This window comes from Herpailurus yagouaroundi, unplaced genomic scaffold, assembly GCF_014898765.1.
Source record: "Herpailurus yagouaroundi ecotype Mexico unplaced genomic scaffold, PumYag 183, whole genome shotgun sequence".
Lineage (NCBI taxonomy): Eukaryota > Metazoa > Chordata > Mammalia > Carnivora > Felidae > Herpailurus > Herpailurus yagouaroundi.
The window spans coordinates 3640859-3667155 of record NW_024412414.1 but is presented as its reverse complement, the minus strand read 5'-3'; the positions used below and the strand labels follow the sequence as shown (position 1 = coordinate 3667155).

Here is a 26297-nt window from a genome sequence, read left to right as displayed (position 1 = left end):
CTGGAAAGGATTTTCTAGGTGTTGCTTATCTGTATTCATTCTCACAGAGAAACCAGCCTGAGAAAGTTTGATTGATAGTGTACAAAGAGAGACTGAATTAGATAATACAGTTCTGTATCGATACTTGCATCATGTTAATTTTCGGCTTGAATATGAACTTCAGTAGGTTTTGTTCTTCCCCTGAGGTTCCTCCTTTGCATGGACCATCATAGAGCAATTTTTAAGTGTTACTCAGACGAGGGGGGATACTAGGCAGTCCTGGTGGTGTGTCTTTTGGAGATCTACATAATGACAAAAAATAAACAGAGATTAGGGGCCTGGATAGGGAGCCCATCAAAGGGCCCCTTCAGCTTTGATCTTTCCAGAGGCTCTAAAAATAGAGCTGGTATGTCCTCCATTGTAATGGGAAACGGCTGATGTATCTCAAAACTACAGTGATGACATCTCATTTTTTTTTAATTGTTTTAACGTTTATTTATTATTGAGAGACAGAGACAGAGCTTGAGCAGGGGAGGGGCAGAGAGAGGAGGAGACACAGAATCTGAATCAGGCTCCAGGCTCCGAGCTGTCAGCGGAGCCCGACGTGGGGCTCAAACTCACAAACTGCGAGATCATGACCTGAGCCGAAGTTGGACACTTAACCGACTGAGCCACCCAGGTGCCACACATCTCATTTTTTAATAGGTCTAGATAGTCTAAGTTAGCTGTGCCTGTATACCATGTGTTATAGGTAATTTTCTTTTGTATGCCTCTAAGCCTTCTGATGCTCAGTGATATAACCTGGGTTTTTAAAACCCAAGCTTATTGACAAGTCTTTCATGTTCAAGCGTTATGCAAAATAGAGTTGGGATCGTTAATCCCAAACTCTGGCCTCTCAGTTCTAATTCAGGACTTCTTTGCCACGTAGCCTACATTTGGCAGTAATGGAAGGGATTGAATTCTAGGGAAATTCCCTCCACTCTGAGTTGATAAGGTTTAAAAAACAAAAACAAAAACTTTGGGGCACCTGGGTGGCTCAGTCGGTTAAGGGTTCAACTTCAGCTCAGGTCATAATCTCAAGGTTTGTGGGTTTGAGCCCCACATTGGGCTCTGTGCTGCAGCTTGGAGCCTGGAGGCTGCTTCGGATTCTGTGTCTCCTTCTCTCTCTGCCCCTTCCCCACTCACACTTTGTCTTTGTCCCTCTCTCAAAAATAAATTAAAAAATAACAAAAGTAAAAATAAAAAAAACTTTACTTGGGTCATATCCTATGAGAAGCACAATCCTAACCAGGTTCTCTAACAGCTTAACTCAGATTTGAGAATGTTGATAAATTTGGTTAATTTTTGTTGCTTAAACATTTAGAGCAGTTTTTTTCTTCAAAAAGTAAACTGGGGTACCTGGGTGGCTCAGTCAGTCAAGTGTCTAACTTTGGCTCAGGTCATGATCTCACGGTTCACGAGTTCGAGTCCCACATCGGGTTCTTTGCTGACAGCTCAGAGCCTGGAGCCTGCTTCGGATTCTGTTTCTCCCTTACTCTGTGCCCCTCCCATGCTCATGCTCTGCCTCTCTCTCAAGAATAAATAAACAGTAAAAAAAAAAATTCAAAAAATAGGGGCGCCTGAGTGGCTCAGTTGGTTAAGCACCCAGCTCGTGATTTCAGCTCAGGTCATGATCTCATGGTTCATGAGTTCAAGCCCTGTATCGGACTCTGCACTGACAGCACTGGAGCCTGCTTGGGATATTCTCTCTCTCTCTCTCTCTCTCTCTCTCTCTCTCTCTCTTTCCCTCCCCTGCTTGTGCACAAGTGCTCTTTCTCTCTCTCTCAAAATAAATAAATATGAAAAAAATAAAAAATTAAAAAAATTAAATTATGAGCCATAATTTAAAAAAGAATAAAAAATGAAGTAAACTAAGCAGTGTTATTATTATGCATCCCAAGTGTCCGTGTTGAGATTTAAAGCTTACCACTTGGTCACTAGTTACTCATAAGTTAATTCTTTTTGTCATCTCTTTGAGATATCTTCTGTCTGTTCAAGTCAAGGCCTCAAGGATGTCTACATGCACTTCTGCCTTCAGAAATGCAAGTTTAAGATTATATGCTTTATAGTGAGCACATTTTGTTTTCTTTGAATGGCTCAGTTAATTGGTCTCAAAATAACTTGGCAGTATTAATTTTCATACTGAAATCATTTGGCACAGGTGCCCAAAGATTTTCTGTGGCTTTATGCAGATTAGACTAGTCAATGAAATAAAGATAATTGGGTTTTGTAAGTGAAATGCAAGCACTCCGATTCCTTCTTGTTGACTTTCTTAATTGAGTTAGTCCTGGAGATACTGTTTGTGAAGAATCACAAGCATACCAGCTAACCAAGGTCCCTTATTTTCTTTGAGAAAGAATCGCTTTGCATTTTTCTTTCACACTTATTGTAAGCATTACATTAAATATAGGTATCACTTTTTTGTTAGCAAACTTAATTCTTCTTGGTGGTCATTCTGAGAGTCCTGCTTTACATAAACATGTTGGACGATTTAATACAAACTGCCTTGGATTTTAACAGCTGTGCTATTCCCATAGCGATCACTTTTCATGTGGTCTGGGTATTAAATTTCTTTTGTGCTGAAAAGGTTGCTTCACTGGCGCACGTATTTCCTTACAGTAGAAACACGGCCTTTACTTACTTGGCGAACTTCTTTATTCGCTTAGGAGAATGTCATTCTCTATTATCTGCAAACCCAACATTAATACTTTGAAATGACAAATCCAATTACAGTTTCATCTCTGTGCATGTGAATTTTTCTTAATGCATACTTAGCGTAATATTTTTATACTGAGTCATATCATAGTTGTTATTGTTTCAGAAAGATTCTTTGGGGCTAAAAATGACTTTTTAAAAATTCTCCTTTGATATCCATGAAGTAATTTTTTCCTGTGGTAGTTTTTGATATTTTTGCTTCCCCCCCTCCCCCTCCAGGACCAAGGCCTCACTTGTGTCTTAATTTAATACAAATGCAGGCAGAAAGATGGGGGAGATAGAATAAGCTCTCAGTGCTGAGTAATAATGCTCTGTTGATTACCGTGTTTATATACATGTATAGACCTTTTATAAGGCCTGAGGTGGGGAAAAATATACTTCTCTGTGACTGGGAAGGCTGAATCATCTACACATAAATCATTTCTTATCTTGTTTGGTTTTAACTTGGCACTGTTCAAACTTACAGAAAAATTACTGAAGAATCTGGAGGGAGAGGGTAGTGAAAAGGCGCTTTCGTTCCAATTTCCGTATATCATAAGACTTTCTAAAATGACGATGTCTGCCACTGGAATTTCAAAAAATCGTATTTGAAGCTATACAAGTTGTTTTTAGTTCTAAAAAGGAATTTAGAACCGAGTCAAGTTTTGTAGATTGCTACCAGAGGGAAAAATAGAATTTTGAAACCAATGTTCTTAAAAGAATTTCTCATAATACATTGAATTAGTTATTATGAACTTTCACCTAAATATTTTGGGGGGAAGCTTAGGGTCTTTGTGGGGGGGGGGGGTAACTTTCTATTTTGATATAATTTTACACTTACAGAAAAGTTGGAAGAATAGTGAAGGGAACCTCCTTATATTATACCCAGATTGACCAATTGTTTCTATTTTGCCCCATTCGTGTATGTGCCCACTACCCTCCCTCCCTCCTCTCTTCTTCCTCCCCACCTTTCTCTTTTTCTTGAAAATTTGAGAGTAAGTTGGAGACCTTGTGGTTCTTTCCAACTAAACACTGTACTTCAGTGTGAATTTTCCTAAGAAAAAGGAGTTTCAGGCAGTTTAATGTTGCCACAATACTAATCTAATCCAGTCTGTATTTCAAATGTTGTTATTTGTACCAGAAATGTTCTTTATTGTTTTTTTCTCCCAGTCCAATTCAGGATCTAATTCAGGATCGAGCATGAATTTAGTTATCATATCAATCTGGAAAAGTTCCTTAGCCTTTCTTTGTTTTTCTTAACCTCAGTATTTTGATATTTTTGCCAGTTATTTTGTAGCATTTCTCTCATTTTGGGTTTGTCTAATGTTTCCCTATGATTAGAGTCAGGTTATGAATTTTTGGTAGAGGTACCAAAGATGTGATGATAACATCTTTGTGTCAGGAGGCACATAATGTATTTTATCTCCTTTGGTGATGCTAATTTTCCCCTTCCTATATTTGTAACTACCTTCCCCAATGGTGAGAAACCTGGCTGTCATTATCCTGGATGTATTTACTCACTTGCTCAAGTCTGGAATACATAGAAAGTAGTTGTTTGGTTGTTTTTTTTTTTTTAATGTGTTTATGTTTATTTATTCTGAGAGAGAGCAGGGGAGGTTGGGGTTGGGGGTGGGAAGAGAGAGAGAAAGAGAGAGAAGAGCCCAAGCAGGCTTCTCACTGTCAGCACAGAGCCCGATGTGTGGCTTGATCCCACAAACTTTGAGATCATGACCTGAGCTGAAATCAAGAGTCAGACACTCAACCAACTGAGCCACCCAGGCGGCCCCATAGAAAGGGAGTTCAAAACTGCTAGCCCATACTACTGCAGAAAATAAACCTACTAATTAGAGTTCGATTTTTGTGCGTGGTTCTTATTTCCTAGGTAGAATTTATATACAGTGGAATGCATGAATCTTAAGAGAGAACACTTCTTTAGGTTTTGACAAATGTACACATGTATGTAACCCACGTTTCAATCAAGATATAGACTGTTTTCCTTCAGCTCAGAAAGTCCCCTTGTCCTACTTTCCGGTCTGTCTCGAGGAAGGGGGACAGTATGTTGAATATTATGACCATTTTCTTTGCCTATAAGGAGAAAGCTGAGCACCTTCTGGTGTTTTATGCAACCATAGCCCAGTTCCTGGGACCCAGAAGTTGACTAGAAACTTGTCGCGGATCAGTAGTCCAGAGCAGGGCTGTGCCTGAGGCAACTGCATGTGGATATTCTTGTGGTTATTGCACAGTCTGCCACCCACAACCTTTGTGATACTGCAGGAATAGGCTTTTAGGAAGAAGCAGGCCCCATTCTTTGTTTTCATACCATCTGGGACTTGCCCACTGCACAGATGTAGCAAGATGTGCCCAGAAACCTGATCTTGGGATTTTAATTAGCAATTAGCAACCCTAATAATACCTTTGGTGTTTACTCTGCCACAGGCTCTTCTGTTGATGGGTTATGATTAAACTTCCCAAAGTGATTGCTGATAACCTTTTGTGTGCATCTGTGTTCTGTGTCTTGAGGAACGATAGGGGTGTAGGAATAATACATGTTAGCTGGTATCCTCATAGAATAAATTATATGTTTTTGTTTGTTTGTTTGTTTGTTTTTGCCTTTCTCCTAGCCAACCATTCGATTTTTTTTTTGTATTACATAATCCTAACTTTCTTCTATCATATTTCCTTGTTACTTAAAAAGCATGAGATAACAGTATTCAGCTTAGCTATTTAAGCTTTGTATAAGAAAAAAACTGTCCCTGAGCAATCTGGTGCCTGAGATTCTACAAATGCACCCTTTAGAGGATAGAAAGACAAGTCATAGGGGTGCCTGGGTGGTTCAGTTGGTTAAGCAACCGACTTTGGCTCGGGTCATGATCTCAGGTCTGTGAGTTCAAGCCCCACATTGGGCTCTGTGCTGACAGCTTAGAGCCTGGAGCCTACTTCAGATTCTGTGTCTCCCCCTCTCTCTACCCCTCCCCTGCTCATGCTCTGTGTCTCTCTGTCTCTCAATAATAAATAAATGTTAAAGAAAAAAATTAAAAAAAAAAAGACAAGTCATAGATATGCAAAGAGAGGTTAAAGTTTTGCTGTATGGCTGTTAGCTGGTATTCATTTTATTCAACTGCCATTTGAGTCCCTGCAGTGGACAAAGATGATAAAAATAGCCACTGCCTTTAAGGAATGCTATCTAGAGGATGAGACTGACCTATAAACCAGCAGTGATATATAAACCATATCATGATATGTTCTGCAGTCAAGGTACATCCTCTTGTGGTGGTGTCATATTCCTACTCATTTTTCAAACAGGAGAAAACGGGGTGGTCTTGCAGAAAGTGACTTCTGAGTTGATGTTAAAGGATGAGTGGGAATTTCTAGAAACACGTGGGAGATAGAACAAGATGAAGGCATTGTAGACGGGGGGGGGGGGGGGATTGCATGAATAATAGCCACAAGAAAGAAAACATGGCACATTTATGAAGCTGTTCAGTATAGCAGTTGTGACAGAGCACTGGACACCCAGGTCCATACAGACTGTCCTGTTTGTGAGTGCTATTTCAATTTCAGCTCTTCTTGAGTTGGAATCTGGTGGACTTGGTCTAGCATTTGAGGCTGCCATTTTGAATTTTACAATTCCATTTAAAATGGTTTCTCATCTAGCACCAATCATAGGGAGTTTCCTAGCCTAAGGAGTCCAGCAGCTGCAACAGGGTGGTGTAGAGGCCAGGAAGTCATTCAGGGGATTTCCAGGGTCTTGGCTCTGAGTCCCTTGCTGGCTGCCTGAGTGACCACAAGCAAGGTGCTCCCTGCTCTGTCCACCTCCTTTACTTCTTTTGTTAAATGAGTCAGTCAGATGAGAAAAGCTTTGGCTCTCTATTGACACTCAAAGTTAGTAGCTCTTATATTTTCCTTTCTTAATTTTATTCTGTATTCCACAGCAATCTATTTTAATTATAGAAAAATCAGAAAATATATTTAAGGTTAAACAGGATAATCAACCATATTCCAGCCACTCAGACCACAGTTAGCCATTGATCTCTGCCCTTCTTGACTTAAGAAAGACAATTGCTATGTATAGAGGTATGTATAGATAATTTTTCTCTCTGAACATTCCTATTGTATGTCTGAAATTAGCTTTCGAGAGACGGATTTATGGTGCTTCATCAAGGATACTCCCTGCTTCTCTGATTTGATAGGGTTTTAAATCTCAGTCATTTATAAGGACTGGCCAGAGCCCAGTCGGAAGAGCTCTCCAAAGTTTGTGCCAGGAATTTTTGCATACAGCTTCTCAGTGGCAAATATTACTCAAAACTGGGCTGCAGCCAGCTTTTCCTTCTCCTGTCCAAAAGAGACATAAATCTCTGATTTGGAAAATGATGAGTAACCCCCAGGTTCCCTTTCCCTATCTAATTTACCCAGTGAGGCCTCCAGTCTTCTGTTGTAATGTGTGATGGATTCCATGTGCATGGTCGTGTTGTATAAGCTGTATCCCACATCTTGTGCTTAGCAACTAGTGTTTCCCAGTCTCCAGAGCTGCTTGGTTCCCTAATGGAGACAGAATATCCAGCCAGAAGCAGTATGGAGTATGTAACTGCAAGCTCTAACCTTGGAGCTCTTGGCTCTTCACCTCCTTGAAAAACCTTGGACATTTCTCCCTTTGCTTCAATTTCCTCATCCATAGAGTGGGGAAAATATTTTCTGTTTCCCAGGGAAATTGCAATGGCTGACGTGTATCCAGTTCCCTGTGACCAAGTACCAAGGCCTTTGCCCACTCCTGGGACTGGTGTTGACATCAGAAATGAGAAAACAAAGACCCCTGTGATTGAAATAGGTCACCCGGGGTGTGTGGAACCCTCTCTGGGCTCACTGTACAAGCAGGTACAATGAGAGTCCTGACTGAAGGTCAAGGCTGCCCTGGCTTTGAGAAGCTGAGAAACCTTCCATCATGACTCATGACAAGTACTGCCAAAACCTTCTCCTCGAGTCCAGAGAACTGCGCCTTGCTTGCTACCTCTGACCAGTGGTCTTCTGAGACATCCTAATTGGTAGTTAAAGCTTGTACTGCTTACTCCTCTCCCTGTCACCTGAGGTCACAAAGGCATGCCTAGTTTGCTTGAACACATTTTTTTCTTACAGGATCCTTTTATGATCCAGACCAGAAAGTTTAGTACTGTGTTCTTACATGGTTCCACTGGCTGCCCGGCCCAAGCATAATCTTCAGATTGTTGAAAATCTGGGTTGCTATTAGTATGGAATTAATCTCACTCACTTTTGGGCTCTTTTCCCCTCCCCCACCCTAAGCCCATCTCTTGACAGAGTGGTTCTTAACATTGAGTCCTGGACCTTGTGCAGAGTGACCAGAGCAGTAGACCCTGCTTCTCTGGGGAAAAAAATAAAAATAAAAATAAAAAATGCAAAGCCACACACAGTTTTACAGACAGTTTCAGTGACTCCATGAAGTCCCAGAAACATGCCTGTGGATCCTAGGAAAGCACCCTTGTACTATGAATTTTTCTTTGCTGCCATTCCCAAGCTGTGCTGGGTGAGACGCTGGGGAATGAATGTTGCAAGTAGCCCCACCATGACCTCTTGTATGGCTTTGGAAAGTTGCCATCTCTCTCTGGGGACTCATTTTCCTCAGCTGTAGTAAAGGGAGATTCAGGAGCTCATTTACCACTGGATTTTGTTTTATGACTCTGAGATTGTGCGGTCTCTTGATCACCATTTCTTCAGGCCCAACTATGTTTAGGACAGGGAAGATACTGACCCTGCTCAGAGCTCTAAGAGTTCTCGCATCTCTGGTGGTGCACCGATTTGACTCCTGATGGACAAAGAGCCCCAACTATCATCTGTTCACGTTCCTTCCTTTTTCATATAAAGATATATGTGTATTTTATAATTTATATTTATGTTCATACTTCATACATTCATTTATATTCATAAAATATTTATATATGATATTCATGAGACATCTTCCCTTCTCTCTCCACCCTCAGTAGCTTTGGAAGTAAGGGGGGGGGCAGGGCGGATCATGGTAGTTACTGCTGGGTTTTTGAAATAAGGGAGCCATCAACTTGGGGAGCTTTTTATGGATGTATGTGCTTGTATATGGACAAGTTGTATACAACATATAACTGTTTACACTGAATACTAAAAACACCCAGATATATATTTATGTGAGTTTATTTTAATGACTCTTGGCATAATAGTTCACGTGAGCAGACATGAAAGCTCCTAATTCATGATACATTTTTGAAGGACACAGAGGTGAATAAAAGCCTCTGAAGTTTCTGATGATGTCCTTCTGGACAAGATAGTAAACTTACATTACATGATTCAATATAACTTGCTATACTTGAATTATATAAACATCTTTACTCAAGAAATGTTCCTACCTTGGAAGGGGTAACTAGTTTTTAGTAAATGGTAGGAAATGATCAGGTAGATGTTTTGAATGGCAGAAAAAAGTAACGATTCAGTAGGTGAACAAATGAACAGCAGAACCGGAGAAGGAAGAAAGAAGATAGCTCTGCCCTGCAGGAACTCAATCAGACAGGTGGCTAGGGCTCAGCAGCAGGATGCCCTTTGCCTGTTAGCGCCAAGGTGTGATTTATCCTTATGCCATAAATGCCATAAGTGGTGGCTATCACTGAATGTTACGTTTCAGTGTTCCGAATATTTATTCAGCTGATCTTCTTTTTCAGCTTTTACTGTCTCCTTTGCTTTAGTTGATGCTTTCGCTGATTTGTTATTAGATTGGAAGATCATTTTTAGAGGATATTAAAACAAGGGGCCTTTGGGATTCATCAAAGATGACCTAACATTTTATTAAAGGACACATTTTGGCAATGAGTTCTTTGAAGGGTTTTGCTTGCTCTCCTGCAGGATTTTTAAGAGTCTCCATTTTATTTTTTCTAAAAAGCCTTCCAATACCCTGTCCAGGTATTTCTAAAAGTACTTACCACCATAGCCTTTTTTGCCATAGAAGATGTGGAAAGAACTGTATGAGAACATCCTATTCTTAAAGCTGCTGTCATTATAACTTATAAAATATTTTATGTGATGATAAATTCTGGAGTGTCTGGCCCTCCCTAGTTTTTTTGTTTGTTTTTTGTTTTGGGGTGTGTGTGTGTGTGTGTGTGTGTGTGTGTGTGTGTTTAAGTAAACACTGTACTGCACATGGGGTTCGAACTTATGACCCTGAGATCAAGAGTTGTGTGCTCTGCGAACTGAGCCAGCCAGGTGCCCCTGGCCTTCCCTAGTTTTAAATAAGTTTTTATCATAGAAATTAAAGTTTTTTTCTTTAAGTTTTTTTTTTAATGTTTGTTTATTATTGAGAGAGAGAGACAGAGAGACAGAGAGAGAGACAGAGTACAAGCAGGAGAAGGGCAGAGAGAGAGGGAAACACAGAATCCGAAGCAGGCTCCAGGCTCTGAGCTGTCATCACAGAGCCCGACGCGGGGCTCAAACCCACGAACCATGAGATCATGACCTGAGCCGAAGTTGGACATTTAACCAACTGAGCCACCCAGGTGCCCCAAAGTTGTTTTTTTCTTCACAAGGAAGAAAAGACTGCATGCTTCTCTTTTCTAGAATTTCTAGTGGCTGATTAAAGTGCACACCAAAGTTTGACATCTTGACTTCATAGCCATCCGACTAAAATGGGAAAATTTTAGTGATCCTTTTGTCTGTGATCCTGAAACGGCTGCAAGTGTGCCAAATGTAAGCACTCAGTGGGAGAATAGATGTAGCGAGTTTTTGCAAATCAGAGGAACCGTGTACTTGCATGTGTGTATATCCAGCGGGGTCTTGAGGAATGGCAGTATATGTGGGATAACTGACCCGCCTCCCATGAGGACTGTTCTGAATAGTCCCATTGCCTGTAGTCAGAACTTACCTGTCCTCATGACTCTAGACAGCCTTGGTGTCTTTGTAGTTGACTCTGGATTCCGTAGAGCATTTGGATACTTTAAAGACCTTTGTCAGCACTCCCACTTGGGATAGAAGTCCATGCAAAAGCATATATTTTCATGTTATTTATAAAGGTGGGAGAGAAAATTTGGGTTTCTCCCAGTTCTCAGTTGTACTTGACATTTCCCTTTTATATCTGCTCTCTCATGAAGGACCCTGAAGGGGGAAATGGTAACAAAAGTGAATTGAGGCAAGTTATTTATTGTTGTGTTAATACCTCTCACATATCCCAGACGTGGGACATGAGCCCAATATTGCTCTTTATGGGCCAGTATCTAGATTTTCTGTTAGTTCAATTTGACCCAGCAGACTTGACTCCAATCATAATGCAAGCAGGCTTTAAAAAATAAACAAGTGCAAACCGATTTACCAGTAGAGTAACGTGTGTACCAAAGAAAACAAAAGCATGCACGCGTCACTTGGCTCTACTGGAGGAGTAAGAGTTGTATTTCCTAACATCTGCCGTTTGTTGCCTAATCGCTTACTGTTTCCTATTATTGAGAATATTCCAGTAGGCACTTAATACCTGAAAAATGAGGCCTGTGACACCCTAGCACCCTCTGTGCAAAAGAACTGCAAGTCCCAAGAAGAGGGCCATCTCCCAGGGTCCCTGGGGGAGACGGTGTGCTTGCTTCGGCTCTGCCGTGCAGACTCAGGACATTTGACAAGTTCTTCTGGGGAAATTGCTTCAGATCTCACAATATTTTCCTCTTAATAGCCTCAGCAGTGGTGAGTTCTTGACCTTTGAGGGTGAGTTTGATTTTTTGGAAAGGCTAGAAGTAATTTGAAGCTGCATGTTGTGAATCAAGGGAACAAGCAGTTTGCAAGAAAAACTTTAAAATTAGAAAGAAAAAAAAAACAGCACTGCAACAGCTTCAGACAGTTTGTGGGGTCTGATTAAGCGAGCGCACCAGTTCAAGGGAGCTCGGAGCTGGCTGAGAGATAACAGGACTTTTTGATACGGTTTGTGCCATAGAAAGGGCACTGGCTTGGGCATCCAACTCTTGATTTCGGCTCAGTTCACGATCCCAGGGTTGTGGGATCAAACCCTGTGTCAGGCTCCTGGCTAAACATAGAAGCTGCTCTCTCTCTCTGCCCCCTCCCCTGCTTGGATGCTCGCTCGCTCTCTAAAGATTTTTAAAAAAACCTTAAAGAAAGAAATGAGCACTGGCTTCAGAGACGACGCTACCCACTAACTGTGTCACCAATGACCAGTATCTCAAACTTTCTGTGCTTCACTTGGGTGGGAAAAAGTTAAGATACCTTTTTAGGGGCAGTGAAGATTAAACGAGAGCTTGTGTGCCACTGTCCTATATGATTGGTACTGTAAGTGTGTTTAATTGTTCATTCTTTAAAGCAGAAATCAGGTGCAATTCCCATCTCCTTTCCTACGTGGACTCACTTTGTAATTATAGCCATAAAGTCTTTCTATCCTTAGAGGTTGAAAAGGGAAGGAAACCAAAAGGATGAGCATTTCTTTTGAAAGGGCATGGCCTCAAGAGGTGAGCAAATATTAATGTGTAGGTTATTACATTCTGTGTCTTTTTCACTCCTTTTCACTTTTCTTTTCTAGTTGGCAGTTAATCTTAATCCAGCGTTTTCATTATTAACCAAAATGAAGCTGAGGTTTAATGTTCCCAGGAATGTGTGCTAGGGGAGGAGGCGAATCTTCATATTTGCCGAAGTTACTGTGCAGGTATCTGTGACCAGTGTCAGGCCCACAATTCCAGAGGAGCAGGTATGAACCTTAAGAAAGACATCTTGGCTATGTTCCCTCTGAATTCTGAATACCTGTGTGTTCTTAGAGGGCAGGGATGTAAGGGACTCAGGATGGTAGTTCTGTGACACCACCAGGCCTCCTGCAGTCCATGCTCCTGCCCCTGTCCCACACTGCTCCTCAGAAGCCTTTCTCTAGCCTCAAGCATCTTGGCTTTCCTTGCCACGGCTCTGAGTGAGGTTGGAGGCCAGAGCAACACTCACAGGGAGGGCCAGCTGCCTTGGCTTCATCATGTTAACTGCTGCAGTGTTTCCCTCTTTTTGGGCACATGTTATGGATGTCTTCCCAATGTCCTTTTCAAGCTTTCCAGGAAGTGGCTAGCAAGAAGGCTACCCAATCTGTCAGGTCAAGAGTTCACTAAGCTAGGAGAAATGACATGGAAGTCCAGGATTTCCAGCGCTCTCAGTTCCACTTACCTACCATGTTAAACATCTCTCTGACAGTGATGTGGCAAGACTAACACTCACAGAATCCTTATGTACTGTCCTTGGGGGAGTGTGAGGGGGTGTGTGAAGTGTGAAGCTTCCATTTAAAAGTTTTAGCAGGGGTGCCTGGGTGACTCAGTCGGTTAAGCATCCGGCTCCTGGTTTTGGCTCAGGCCTGGTCTCATGGTTCATGAGATCAAGCCCCGTGTTGGGCCCACACTGACAGTGAGGGGCCTGCTTGAAATTCTCTCCCCTGTCTCTTTGCCTCTCCCCTGCTCATGCGTTCTCTTGCTCTCTCTCTTTTGAATAAACTTAATTTTCTTTTAATTTTTAATGCTTATTTTTGAGAACGAGACAGAGACAGAGCATGAGCAGGGGAGGGTCAGAGAGAGAGGGAGACACAGAGTCTAAAGCAGGCTTCAGGCTCTGAGCCATCAACACATCTGAGCCTGATGTGGGGCTCGAACTCGAACTGTAAGATTGTGACCTGAGCCAAAGACGGATGCTTAACCTATTGAGCCACTCTGGCACCCCACTGAATAAATAAACCTAAAAAAAAGAAAGAAAGAAAGTTTAGCAGTATTTAGGACTGGTTAGTTAAGCTCCATGGTGAACCATTTGGTTATCCTTGGGGGACTTGTCCTTTTAAAGGAGAATCCCGACACCCAGAAGAATGTATCATTTTCCTACTGTGATATCAGGAACATTGTGGGGACTAGGGCAACTTCTATGTGCCCTCCAGCACAGGTGCATGGGATGGGGATGAGAGTTTCAAAGTTTTTCCTCAAGAAATTGTTTATGACTGGGGCGCCTGGGTGGCTCAGTCAGTTAAGCACGATCTCATCGTTCGAAAGTTCGAGCCCCGCGTCTGGTTCTGTGCTGACAGCTCGGAGCCTGGAGCCTGCTTCAGATTCTGCGTCTCCCTCTCTCTCTGCCCCTTCCCCGCTCATGCTCTGTCTGTCTCTTTCTCTCAAAAATAAACATTAAATGCTTTTTAAAAATTGTTTATGACAAACATAGTTCACTAGACTTTTTGGTTAGTTTTCGGCTTAAATATTTTTTAAAACATTTGGAAGGTACGGACATGCAGCTGCTAAGAATCCAAGACAGGACTGTTTTTGAAAATACAAATGCTTCTGTTTTGCATTTACTTAAGGAAGTTGCCTCCCATCTATTCCTGTGAATACAGATACTGTTTAAATGATACCATTTTGAGTAAAATACAGTGTCCAGGTGGTTTGGGGGAAATCAGTGGGAAAAAGTTAAAAACAAAACAAAGAAACCTACAACACTTGGGTATCACTGCATTCCAGGGGCCAAGAGACAGAATGATGGTATTTCTGGCAGGCTTCCAGGCCCAGCAAAACCCACACCCCAAGGCTGTCTCTGTAGCTTCCTGTGGTTTTCCCACTGAAGAGAAACAGCCTTTCTGTTGGATGGTCCAAGTTAGGATGGCAAGTTTGTACATTAGCTTGATCAGCACGATATTCCTGCTTTGAGGTTATTTCCCAACAGGATCCATTTGGGAAATTTGATGCACCACAGTTGTTGCAGACTGAACTGCATTTTAATCCTGTTGGTAGAAATCAGTAGCTTCCAGTAATTACAGGTTATCTTGCTGCCGTGTGGTTTGTAACAATGAAGTCAAATCTCAGACCACATTTTGCCACACATGTGAACATTTGTTAGCAAGCAGATGCGAAAGTTGGTCATTCAGCCTGTTCTTGGAGACTGAAAAAGCCCAACCTCGTCCTTTTCATATGTATCTCACATCAGCTATTCAGTAGAGACACATATAAATGTATCCTTTTTAAAGGACATGTCTAACCTTTTGGTTGGAAGCTTCTGTTAACTGTCCAGACCCAGGACAGGAAGCTTAGGCCCAGAGTGCCCCTGCAAAGAGTGGTAGGCTGCCTGGTCTGCCAGACTCTTATAATCCACATGTATACATAAGGTTCTGTTTCCAACCAACCCATATATCCTGAGCACTGTTCCTTCCATCTGAAAAATCATTCCCCCACCCCCTCTTTTATTCTCATGAGGGAAACCCTCCAGTGTAGATTTAGGTAGCTACAGTTGATACACTCTGATTTGGGAGGTTGGATTTCTTCTACTTAGTCTTTCAAATGAGAACCAGCCACATGTATATTATGCAGTCCTGATTTGGGTTCCTCAGATACAAAGTAGATACCCCCTAGGAATGAGAGAGTGTGTGGTGCACATCATACGTGTACACACTATGTATGCTGAACTGTTTTAAAATATAGATAGTACTCTAAGCATTCCTTTATTTGCACCTGGAATACTGTGTCTTGTGTAATGTTGTCAGCCACTGATGAGTGACCTGAAATGTCAGTTGACCACTGGCCTGCTATGATGAGTTAATCAGAGCCATGGATGAATGGTTCGCTTGTGGGACAGAAAAAGAGAATCAGTTTTGTAGGCTTTTTCAAGCTCTTGCACATGCCTCCATCTAATCTTCTAACATGTGTGGAAGTACCTTCCATGCAATTTGCAGAGAAATCTTTGTGCATAGTCATAGAGAAAATTATAGGAACTGTAACTTGAACTTTTGTTCTTTATAGTTCCTCTGCACTGTAAGAGTAAATTGCTACTGAGGAGAGCGATCATGATTCCTCAAGGAATCCAATAGCACTTTCACTTTGGGGCAGGTGTGGGCAAGGTAAGGCCGTGTGCTAAAGATATGATACATAAAAGAATGTTGGGAGATTAGTAGTTTAACTTGTGGTAAGCCATATAATTCAAACCAGTTCTTTTACTGAAGTCATCTAAAGAAAGTAGATAAATAATTCCTTTGTAATCTTCTTAAACATTGAAGAACTAATAAATTGTGAGGAATTATTGAGTTGAGATTTGGGAGAGTGTGTGACACAGAGGAGTGAGCCTAACATTGGGGCCACCTTTGTCTTAAGGGCATTTGCTGATCAGGAAAAGGAAGCTGAGAGCCTGAGCTCACCTTTGGTGTCCTTTCAGGGTTAAAAATTATAGTCTGGGTCTTGTCAAGCTTAGGAAACCTGGTAAACCACTTCCCCCCTTTGAGTTGGACACCCCTAAGGGATACACTTAGGAGTAATGGTAATTGGAAGTGAACCAACTCTCAGACTGGCTGCAGCTCTGTTTCATATTATCTGAGTGGCCCACAAACTTTAAGGTTTACTTGGATTAAGATGAATGCCTGTAGCTAATGCCCATAGGTGCCAGGTCGAAAGAAATGATATCTTTAGTAGAGGAGGATATTACGATCCTAATCCTCAAATTACTTCTGCAAATAATTTTTCCATTACAGTATCCAGCCACAATCAGAGGTAACCAGGCATACAAAGAAAGAAGACACCAAGCATATGAACCAGCAGAAGCAACATGCAACAGAAATAGACACACAGAGACTCTAGGTATTGGTCTTACCAGAAGCAGATGATAAAATACTACAGTTACAGGATTGAAAGAAAGAAAAGCCAAACTTGAGTTTCAGCAGAGACTGAAAATTCTAAAATGTGGCTTTGTACATTAAAAAAAAAAAAAATCAAATAAATTCTACAACTAAAATACAAAATCAAAGTGAATGGGTTTATAGGCAGTTAGACACAGCAAAGAGCAAATCTATAAACTGAAAGCATAGGTTAGAAGAAACTGTTCAAGGTAAAGCACGGAGAGGTAGAACAATGGGAAATTTAAAAGAGAAGATAAGAATGCTCTTATCACTGAGTAAATTACAACGGTTTCAGGAGCTCTATGCTGGGGACTGGGGGCAGAGACCAATATAATATTTTTTCTGTTGTCTCACAGAAGCATACAAAAAAAAAGTTAGTGATGGTTGTTAAAAAATCTGATCAACATGATTAAGAAATCTATTCTGGTGAACACACTGCACCAAAGTGTGAAGCACATTCTTCTCAAGCACACAAGACAATGTTTTACAAGAATTTACCATAGACTGGATCACTGAGCAAGTCCCACAAATTTCAAAGATTGAAACTATACAGAATGTATACTTTTATCCCAATGTAATTATGCTAGAAATCAGAGACAGACTAGAAAATCATCTCCATGTCTTTATTTGGAAATTCAAGTATATAGGCCTAAAAAAGTTATGAATTAAAGAAGATAGAATGGAAATTAAGAAATATTTTAAATGAATAAGTATTTCTTGTAAAAATGTATAGAGTGCAGATAAAGGAGTACCTAATAGAAAAATGGGTATCCTTAAAAGAAAAAAAAGGCCTAAAATTAATGAGCAAATATTTATCTTAAGAAGTCAAAAAAAGCATAACAAATACAAACAAACAGAAGACAGAAACTAAAAAGAAGACTAGAAAGAAGATGAACAAAGCCAGGAGTGTAGAAGCATCTATAAAATTGGGAAACCTCTGGTGAGGCCAACCAAGAGGGCACAGAAAACACAATTAACGTGTATCTTAAGAACAGAGTATTGAATTTTTATTGTATTTATTTTTTTAAAGAACTTTTTTTTTTTAACATTTTTTCAAATTATTTTAGAGAGAGGGTGAGACAGAGGGAGAGAGAGAGACAGAGAGAAAGAGAAAGAGAATGAATCTTAAGCAGGCTTCACGCTCAGTGTGGAACCCGACTTGGGGCTTGATCCCATGACCCTGGGATCAGGACCTGAGCCGAAATCAAAAGTCAGATGCTCAACTGACCAAGCCACCCAGGTGCCCCTCCTGTTCTTGATAGTAATATAGGGGCTCACTCTACAGTTTTTTAAGCTGTAATGTTTTATATCTGTATTATTTCACAACAAAAAGGTTAAAATAATGAATAAGCATTCTGCTGCTCATTCTTGCCTATAATTTACATTGTAAATTTATATTTACATTTACAAATGTAAATTTACATTTACATTAATTTTAGCCGTACACAAAAGGGTCTCAACCCGACAAACTGCTTTTTAAGAGAATGCTCATCCTAGCCTGAAGGTTTCTAACACAAGAGTAGAGGCAGCCTACCGGTAGATCACACAACCCAGTAACTTAGGCCATTAAGGGGCGGAGTCCAAAGGAACTTACCTACACCATAGTTAATGTAAACCAGTGTATTTATATTTTTTGAAATTGAGACTCTCCCATGTGTTCCCTGTTATGTTAGGCACCCAAACACACAAGCTTACAAAGCAGGCTGGTAAACACACGAGGGGAGCAAACTAGTTTCAAAAGGACAGGAAAAAAATGGGGGACAATGGCCGCTGGAGCTCAGGTTCTCTCTGAGGGGCAGCTTGAGTCCAACTCCGACGGATCACCGACTTGTGGAAATTTCGGAGTAATGTTGCCAGACCTTCTGTTGTTTGTTTTAAGAGTAAATGGAAATTTGAATTTTAAACTCAAAGCATTTGATTTTTAAGTGTTAATTCAAGAATATGTTTTCCCCCAGATATGCCATGAATCAAATCAAACCTGTGTCTGGGATATTTCCAGGCAAGCACTATTAGTTTATGGCAGTGACATCAAGGGCCGTACAGATGGAGATAGAGAATAATGTATAAAATAATATAATCAAATGCCTAGTTTTTCTCAGTGGACGTTGCCTGCCAAATGTGTGCTTGTATAATTCTCAGCTCCAAAATTAAAGGAAGCTCACTGAACCAAAATTCACACATTACAAAAGTCACCTGGGATAATAATTTTCTTAAGGAGAGCTGGCTCTCTGTGCAGGGGAACTAAAAACTTTTTTTACCATACAGAATTTATCAACGTGTTTGACTAAAACTGCTAAATAAACAGTAATATCACACAGTAATTTATTTCTTTTAGGAGGAACAGCTAAAGATGAGTTTTTAAAGTGAAGGAAACATACATGCTTCTTCACGGGTTGAGTGTAAGAGAAGGTGTCCCGCTTAAATAAAGGGGGCTGTTTTCAAAGCGTGGTCCTAAGACCCCCAGCATCCTGTCTTTTGGGAACTAGCTAGAAATGCAAATTTTTTGACCCCACCCTAGACTTAATTAATGAGAAATTGGGGATGTGGCTCAGCTTTCTGTTTTAACACGCCCTTGGGGGATTCTGATGTATGCTCTGGTCTGAGAACCTTGACTCAATAGTTTTTGTGCTTTGTGACTTATTTTGAAGAATGACTTTAGAAAGCTGTACTTTGTTATATTAAGGTTTCAAGTATAATTTGTTAATGTTTTGGCATCCTCCAAATGATCCTTCAAAGAATATCTTCAGTTGTAGTCAAGAAAAAATATGATTTGGGTTAAAAATGAGCAGGAAAAGTTATAGCCCTAAAAATTTCATTTTATAGTAAAGATTTGTATACTTTCTTTGCTTTCCTTATCCCCCATTCATATGATGAAATAGATACATTTTTCAAGGATTTTTTTTTTTTTTTTTTTTTTTTTTTTTTTTTACTGTTAAGGGTACTGGGGAGAAGGTAGTAAGACAACAGGATTATCAACAGCAATTATATTTTTTAAGATGTTTGGCATTTCAGCTCTGTGTTCAGATGAGAATATAGAGAGGTGGGGATAGTTCTTGTCTGATTCCTTCTGTTTAGATAATGAAGGATGAGAGGAGGTTACTTAAGAAACACAACATGTACCTAGATAGATATTTAACTTACATATTTTTTTTAGGATTTTTTTTTTCTGTGAGTTACTTGCATTTAGTTGGGGTGAAAAGTCTTCCTTTTACATTTTAGTGTTAATTAATACTCAGGTAAGTAAGATAGTCCAGTTCCTTTTCCCTAACTTGGTTTTGTAAATAGAAATGAAACGATAAAATAAAAACAAACCAACAAAGTGTTAGTGTATAAGCAAGCCTGAGACCAAAGAATGAATCTCACAAGTGTAAAAATAGTTCTGCATGCGTTGTACATTATGGTAGATATTTGGTTGTCTCCTTGACAAAAGTTAGTACCCCTGTATGCTTCTGTTCGTAGCAGCATTATTCACGATAGCTAAAACATGGAAACACCCGTGTCCATCTAGAGAAAAATCAATAAACAGAATGTGGTCTGTACATATAATGGAATATTATTCAACCTCCAAAGGGAAGGAAGTTCTCATATACTCTACAACACAGAGGAACCTTGAGGACATTGTGCTAAGTCAGTCACAAAAAGACAAACAATGCATGACTCCGCTTAAATAAGGTATTTAGGGTAGTCAGATTCACAGAGACGGGAAGTAGAATGATTACCAGGGGCTGGAGGAGAATGGTGAGTTAGTGTTTAATGGGTGTAGAGTTTCGGTTTTGCAAGATGACAAGAATTCTGGAGATGGATGGTGGTGGTGATGGTTGTGCAACATTGTTAATGTACTTAATGCCACTGAACTACACACTTCAAAATATTTAGGATGGGGTGCCTGGGTGGCTCAGTTAAGTGTCCTACTCTTGGTTTGGGCTCAGGTTCATGGTTCGTGAGTTCAAGCTCACGCATCAGACTCCACGCTGTCAGCACAGACTCTGCTTGGGGTTCTTTCTCACTCCCTCTCTCTGCCCCTCCCCTGCTCACTCTCAAACTACATAAATCAACGTAAATTTTTTTTTTTTAATATTTAAGATAGTAAAGTTTTTGTTTATCTTACCACCACCACCACCACTACCACAACAACAAACTGGGAAAAAATAAAAGATGGTATTTTTTATACAGAAACATACAGAATTTCCCCAAGATGCCTGTAATCTAGAGCAGGCTCTGTAAATACTCAAATGAATGTATTGAGTGGCTTGGGCTATAATTATTCTTAGAGTGGCTTTTTGTTTTCATTTCTCCAGTTTGCCTCGTTGTTGACTTCTGTCTGTATTTAAAATAAGCCCTCCTCAGATTTACACTATGCAATAGTGTAAGTCTAAAAAGTAGATTAGTTGGTTAGAGCATCCATTTATAAATATTTCGATCATTATAATATCATGGTCATTAAGCAATTCAAATTTGTAAAGTCGAATTATTTGAGACAACCTTATATTGCTTTTATGATAGAGATAAAAAGAGAGCTATTTTAAAAAATTTTTTTTCAACATTTATTTATTTTTGGGACAGAGAGAGACAGAGCATGAACGGGGGAGGGGCAGAGAGAGAGGGAGACACAGAATCGGAAACAGGCTCCAGGCTCCGAGCCATCAGCCCAGAACCTGACGCGGGGCTCGAACTCACGGACCACGAGATCGTGACCTGGCTGAAGTCGGACGCTTAACCGACTGCGCCACCCAGGCGCCCCAAAAGAGAGCTATTTTAGATTTAGATTTAGAGAAAGTTGTTTGTGGCAGGTTAGTTTTTTTTTTTTTTTTTGGAGGCAGGGAGGTTGGGCAAATTAGCTTTTCCACAAAGGGTCTGCAGTAGTTCTTTGATCTTTTACCACTCCCCAAAACTTGAAGGTTATGAAACCTTTTTTTTTTTTAATTTAGCATATAGTGCAACAATGATTTCAGCAGTAGATTCCTTAATGCCCCTTACCATTTAGCCCATGCCCCCTCCCACAACCCCTCCAGTAACCCTCAGTTTGTTCTGTGTATTTAAGAGTCTCTTATGTTTTTGTCCCCCTCCCTGTTTTTATTTTATATTTGCTTCCCTTCCGTTATGTTCATCTGTTTTGTCTCTTAAAGTCCTCATATGAGTGAAGTCATAGGGTATTTGTCTTTCTCTGACTGACTAATTTCACTTAGCATAATACTCTCTAGTTCCATCCATGTAGTTGCAAATGGCAAGATTTCATTCTTTTTGATTGCCGAGTAATACTCCAGTGTGTGTGTGTGTGTGTGTGTGTGTGTGTGTGTGTGTGTGTATACATACATATATATATACATATGTATATACACATACACACATATATACCACTTCTTTATCCATTCATCCGTCGATGGGCATTTGGGCTCTTTCCATACTTTGGCTATTGTCGATAGTGCTGCTATAAACATGAGGGTGCATGTATCCCTTCGAAACAGCACACCTGTATCCCTTGGGTAACTGCCTAGTAGTGCAATTGCTGGGTGGTAGGGTAGTTCTATTTTTAGTTTTTTGAGGAACCTCCATACTGTTTTCCAGAGTGGCTGCGCCAGTTTGCATTCCCACCAGCAGTACAAAAGGGATCCTCTTTAAGGTTGTGAAACCTTCTAAGGAGAGCTTCCTTTTTCTTCTCTTTCTCCTCATTTATATATATTTCTTTATCTTTACAAGAATCTTCAGAAGTATTATTGATCTTTTAAGATGATAAACCAGACTTGGTACTTACTTAGTTCCAAACAACTCTAATTGGAAACGACATATTTTTAAGAAGTAGTCCACAGATTGGTAAGGGAGAGGTTAAGTGCATCTGTCCATCAATCCACCCCTCCATCCCTCACTTCAGATAGTGTTTTTAATTACTCAAGCTGCTTTACAGATACCTTACACTGGATCCTTATACTAACAGCTCATTATAAATCTTTTTTATTATTATTAAACACAATTCACATATTATAAAATTCACCACTTTGATTTAAAGTATACAGTTCTTTGGTTTTTAAGTATATTCACAAGTTTGTGCAACCATCACACTAACTATAGAGTATTTTCATCACCCCCAAACCAACCTCATAATCCCAGTACCCATTAGTAGTCATTCCACCCATTTTCAGCCTCCTCGACACCCTGGCAAGCACTTATCTACTATCTGTCTCTATGGATTTTCCTATCCTGGACATCTCATATAAATGGAACCATACATGTAACCTTTTGCAAAGAGCCTCTTTCGTTTAGCATAATGCTTTCAAGGTTCATCCATAATGTAGCATGTGTCAGCACTTCATTTCTTTTTAAGGCTAAAAAATATTCCATTATATGGATATACCACATTTTTTTTTTATCCATTCATCAACTGATGAATATTTGGGTTGTTTCCATTTGGAGCGCCTATGAATAATGCTGCTACAAACATTTGTGTGTAAGCTTTTGCGTGAACATATGTTCTCAGTTCTCCTGGCTGTATACCTAGGAGTATAATTTTTGGGTCATATGGTAACTCTGTTTAACATTTTATAAAACTGCCAAACTGTTTTCCACAACAGCTGTACCATTTTAAATTCCCATTAGTGTGGGAGGATTTTGTTCTCCATCTTCTTGTCAACATTTGTTATTTTCTCTTTTTTATTGTAACTATCTTACTGGGTGTGGTGTATTTCAGTGTGGTTTTGATTTGCATTTCCCTAATGACCAGTGATGTTGAGTATCTATTCATGTGCTTGTTGGACATTGGTTTTTCTTTTTGGGGGGACATGTCTATTCACTCCCTTTGTCCATTAAAAAAAAAAGTTATAGGGGCGCCTGGGTGGCGCAGTCGGTTAAGCGTCCGACTTCAGCCAGGTCACGATCTTGCGGTCCGTGAGTTCGAGCCCCGCGTCAGGCTCTGGGCTGATGGCTCAGAGCCTGGAGCCTGTTTCCGATTCTGTGTCTCCCTCTCTCTCTGCCCCTCCCTCGTTCATGCTCTGTCTCTCTCTGTCCCAAAAATAAAATAAAAACGTTAAAAAAATTAAAAAAAAAAGTTATTTATGCCTTTTAATTGAGATGTCATAAGAGTTCTTTATATCAAACCCTCATCAGATATGTAATTTGCAGATACTTTCTTGATGTATCCTTTGAAGCACAATATGTTTTAATATTAATGACATCCTAATTTGGGGAGGGCATAGGTGGGTTGAATATGATTTTGTTGCCACATCTAACTCTTTTTGGACCCAAGCTCATAAGGATTTAGTGATTTCTTCTATGAGTGTAATTGTTATAGCGCTTACATTTGGATCAATAATCCATTTTCAGTTAATTTTTGTATATTGTATGTGGTAAGGGTTAAACTTTATTCTTTTCCATGTAGTGGATACTTAATTTTTCCAGTACTATTTGTTAAAAAGTATTTTTCCTACCCCTGTTATCTTGTTGTTCTTGGCACAAATGGAAAGGTTTAGTTTTGGACTCTATTCCATTGATTTATATGTCTGTCCTTCTGCTGGTACCATCAAGTATTGATTATTGTATCTTTCTAGTAAGTTTTGAAATCATGAAATGTGAGATCTCCAACTTTGTTCTTTTTTCAAGATTATTTTGGCTATTCTAGGTCCCTTAGGTTTCCATATGAATTTTAGGATCAGATACTGATCTGTCCCCATCTACTAAAAGCCAGCTGGGATCACACTGAACGTTAGATTAATTTAGGGTATATTGCCATCTTACCAACATTACGTCTTGTAATCAGTGAACTTGGGATATCTTGATATTAAGAACTTTTTGCAATGTAGTTTTCAGTGTACATGTATTACACTTATTTTATTAAGTTTATTCCTAGATATTTTATTCCTTTAATGCTGTTATCAGTGGCGTTGTTTTCTTAATTTCTTCTTTGAATAATTCATGGCTGGTGTGTAGAAATAAAATTGATTTTTGTATATGGCTCTTGTATCCTACCAGAGTAGAATGAACTCTTCAAGAGGAGGAGTGCTTGATGTACTTATTTGCTCTAAGAGTGTTTATGGATTCCTTATGCTTTTCCATGTACAAGGTCATGTCTTCTGAAAATAGAGTATTACTTCTTCCTTTCCAGTCCAGATCGAATCTAGACAGATGCTTTTATTTCTTTTTCTTGCCTATTACCATGACTAGAACTTACAATACAGTGTTGAATAGAAGTGGCAAAAGTGGGAATCTTTGTCTTTTCCTGATGTTAGTGGGAAAGCTTTCAATCTCTCACAATTAAGTATAATATTGATGCTTATTAATGCCCTTTAGGAAGTTGAGGAAATTCTCCATTACAAGCTTATTATTTATATAAAAGGGTGTTGGATTTTGTTAAATGCTTTTTCTGTGTCTATTTAGATGATGGTGTGGTTTTTGTTCTTTATTAATATGAATTATATTGATTTTCACATGTTGAACCAGGCTTGCTTTCCAGGGGTAAATCTCACTTTTTCATGCCCTGTAATCCTTTTTATATGTTTCTGGAGATTCCGTTTGCTAATTAAAAAAAAATTTTTTTAAGCTTTATTTAAGTAGTCCCCACACCCAACGTGGGGCTCAAAGTCACAATCAAGATCAAGAGTCGCATGCTTTTCTGACTGAGCCAGCGAGGCACCCCAGTTTGCTAATATTTTGTTAAAGATGCTTGCATTTATATTCATAAGGGACATTGGTCTTTGGTTTTAATTGTGATGTCTCTGTCTGGTTCTGTATCAAGATGATACTGGTCTGGGGGCACCTAGGTGGTTCATTTTGGCTCAGGTCATGATCTCACAGTTCATGGGTTTGAGCCCCACTTCAGGCTCTGTGCTGACAGCTTGGAGTCTAGAGCCTGCTTTGGATTCTTTGTCTCCCTCTCTCTGTCTCTGGCTCTCTCAAAAATAAATACACATTAAAAATTTTTAGGGGGCTCCTGGATGGCTCAGTCGGTTAAGCGTCCGACTTCGGCTCAGGTCATGATCTCGTGGTCCGTGAGTTCGAGCCCCGCGTTGGGCTCTGTTCTGACAGATCAGAGCCTAGAGCCTGTTTCAGATTCTGTGTCTCTCTCTTTCTCTCTCCTCCCCCACTCATGCTCTGTCTCTTTTCTCAAAAATAAATAAACATTAGAAAAAATTTTTTTAGGATAACTCTGGTCTCAAAATGAGTTGAGGCATGTTTCTTCCTTTTCTGTTGTTCAGGGGTATTTGTGAAAGATTGGTTAATTCTTTAAATGTCTGGTAAAATTTATCAGCAGATCCCCCTCTACTTCTGAGCTTTTCTTTGTGGGAAGTTTGTGATTAGTAATTCAGTCTCTTCAGTTTTTGTGAGTCTATTAGGATTTTCAATTTTTTTTTTTTTTTGTCATTTCAGTACTTAGTGACTTTGTCAAAAATTTTCCATTTTTATCTAGATTATCTAATGTATTGGCATACAGTTGTTTACAGTATTTCCATATAATTTTTATTTCTGTAAGGTTGACAGTAATATCCCCTCTCTCATTGATGATATGGTAATTTAAATCATCTCCCTTCAATATTTGGTCAGTCTGGATAAAAGTTTTGTCAATTTTGTTTGTCTTCTGAAAAGATTTTATTTCTTCTCAATTATTTGTATTTTTTTCTTTATGCTTGCTTTGTGTTTACATCGCTTTTTTGTTTTGTTCTTAGGTTGGAAAGTTAGGTTACCGATTTGAAATCACTTTTCTTTAATATCGGCATTTATAGCTATAAATTTCCCTCTGAGCACTGCATTCAGTGCATCTTATAACTTTTGGTATGTTACGTGTCTTATTTTTTTTTAATTTTCATTCATCTCAAAGTATTTTTTAATTTCCCTTGTGATTTCTTATTTGATCCATTTCTTTAAGGGTGTGTTGTTTAATATCCATGTATCTGTGAGTTTCCCAAATTTCTTTTGTTATTGATACCCAATTTCATTCCATTGTGATCAGAGAACATAATTTTATGATTTCACCTTATTTTAC

General features: G+C 39.6%; 1 protein-coding gene and 1 long non-coding RNA gene across 5 annotated transcripts in view; one reads left to right on the top strand and one right to left on the bottom strand.

The window, feature by feature from the left end:
• The window catches only part of ATG7 (autophagy related 7), a 247595-nt gene that overhangs the window by 81409 nt on the left and 139889 nt on the right, over positions 1–26297 (top strand). The gene's annotated exons all lie outside the window — the stretch shown is intronic.
• LOC121041255 (uncharacterized) lies at positions 20–4208 on the bottom strand. The gene is made up of 2 exons (XR_005795635.1): positions 3198–4208; positions 20–281 (listed from the first exon to the last, which is right to left on the bottom strand). It is a non-coding gene; the product is annotated as an uncharacterized LOC121041255 (long non-coding RNA).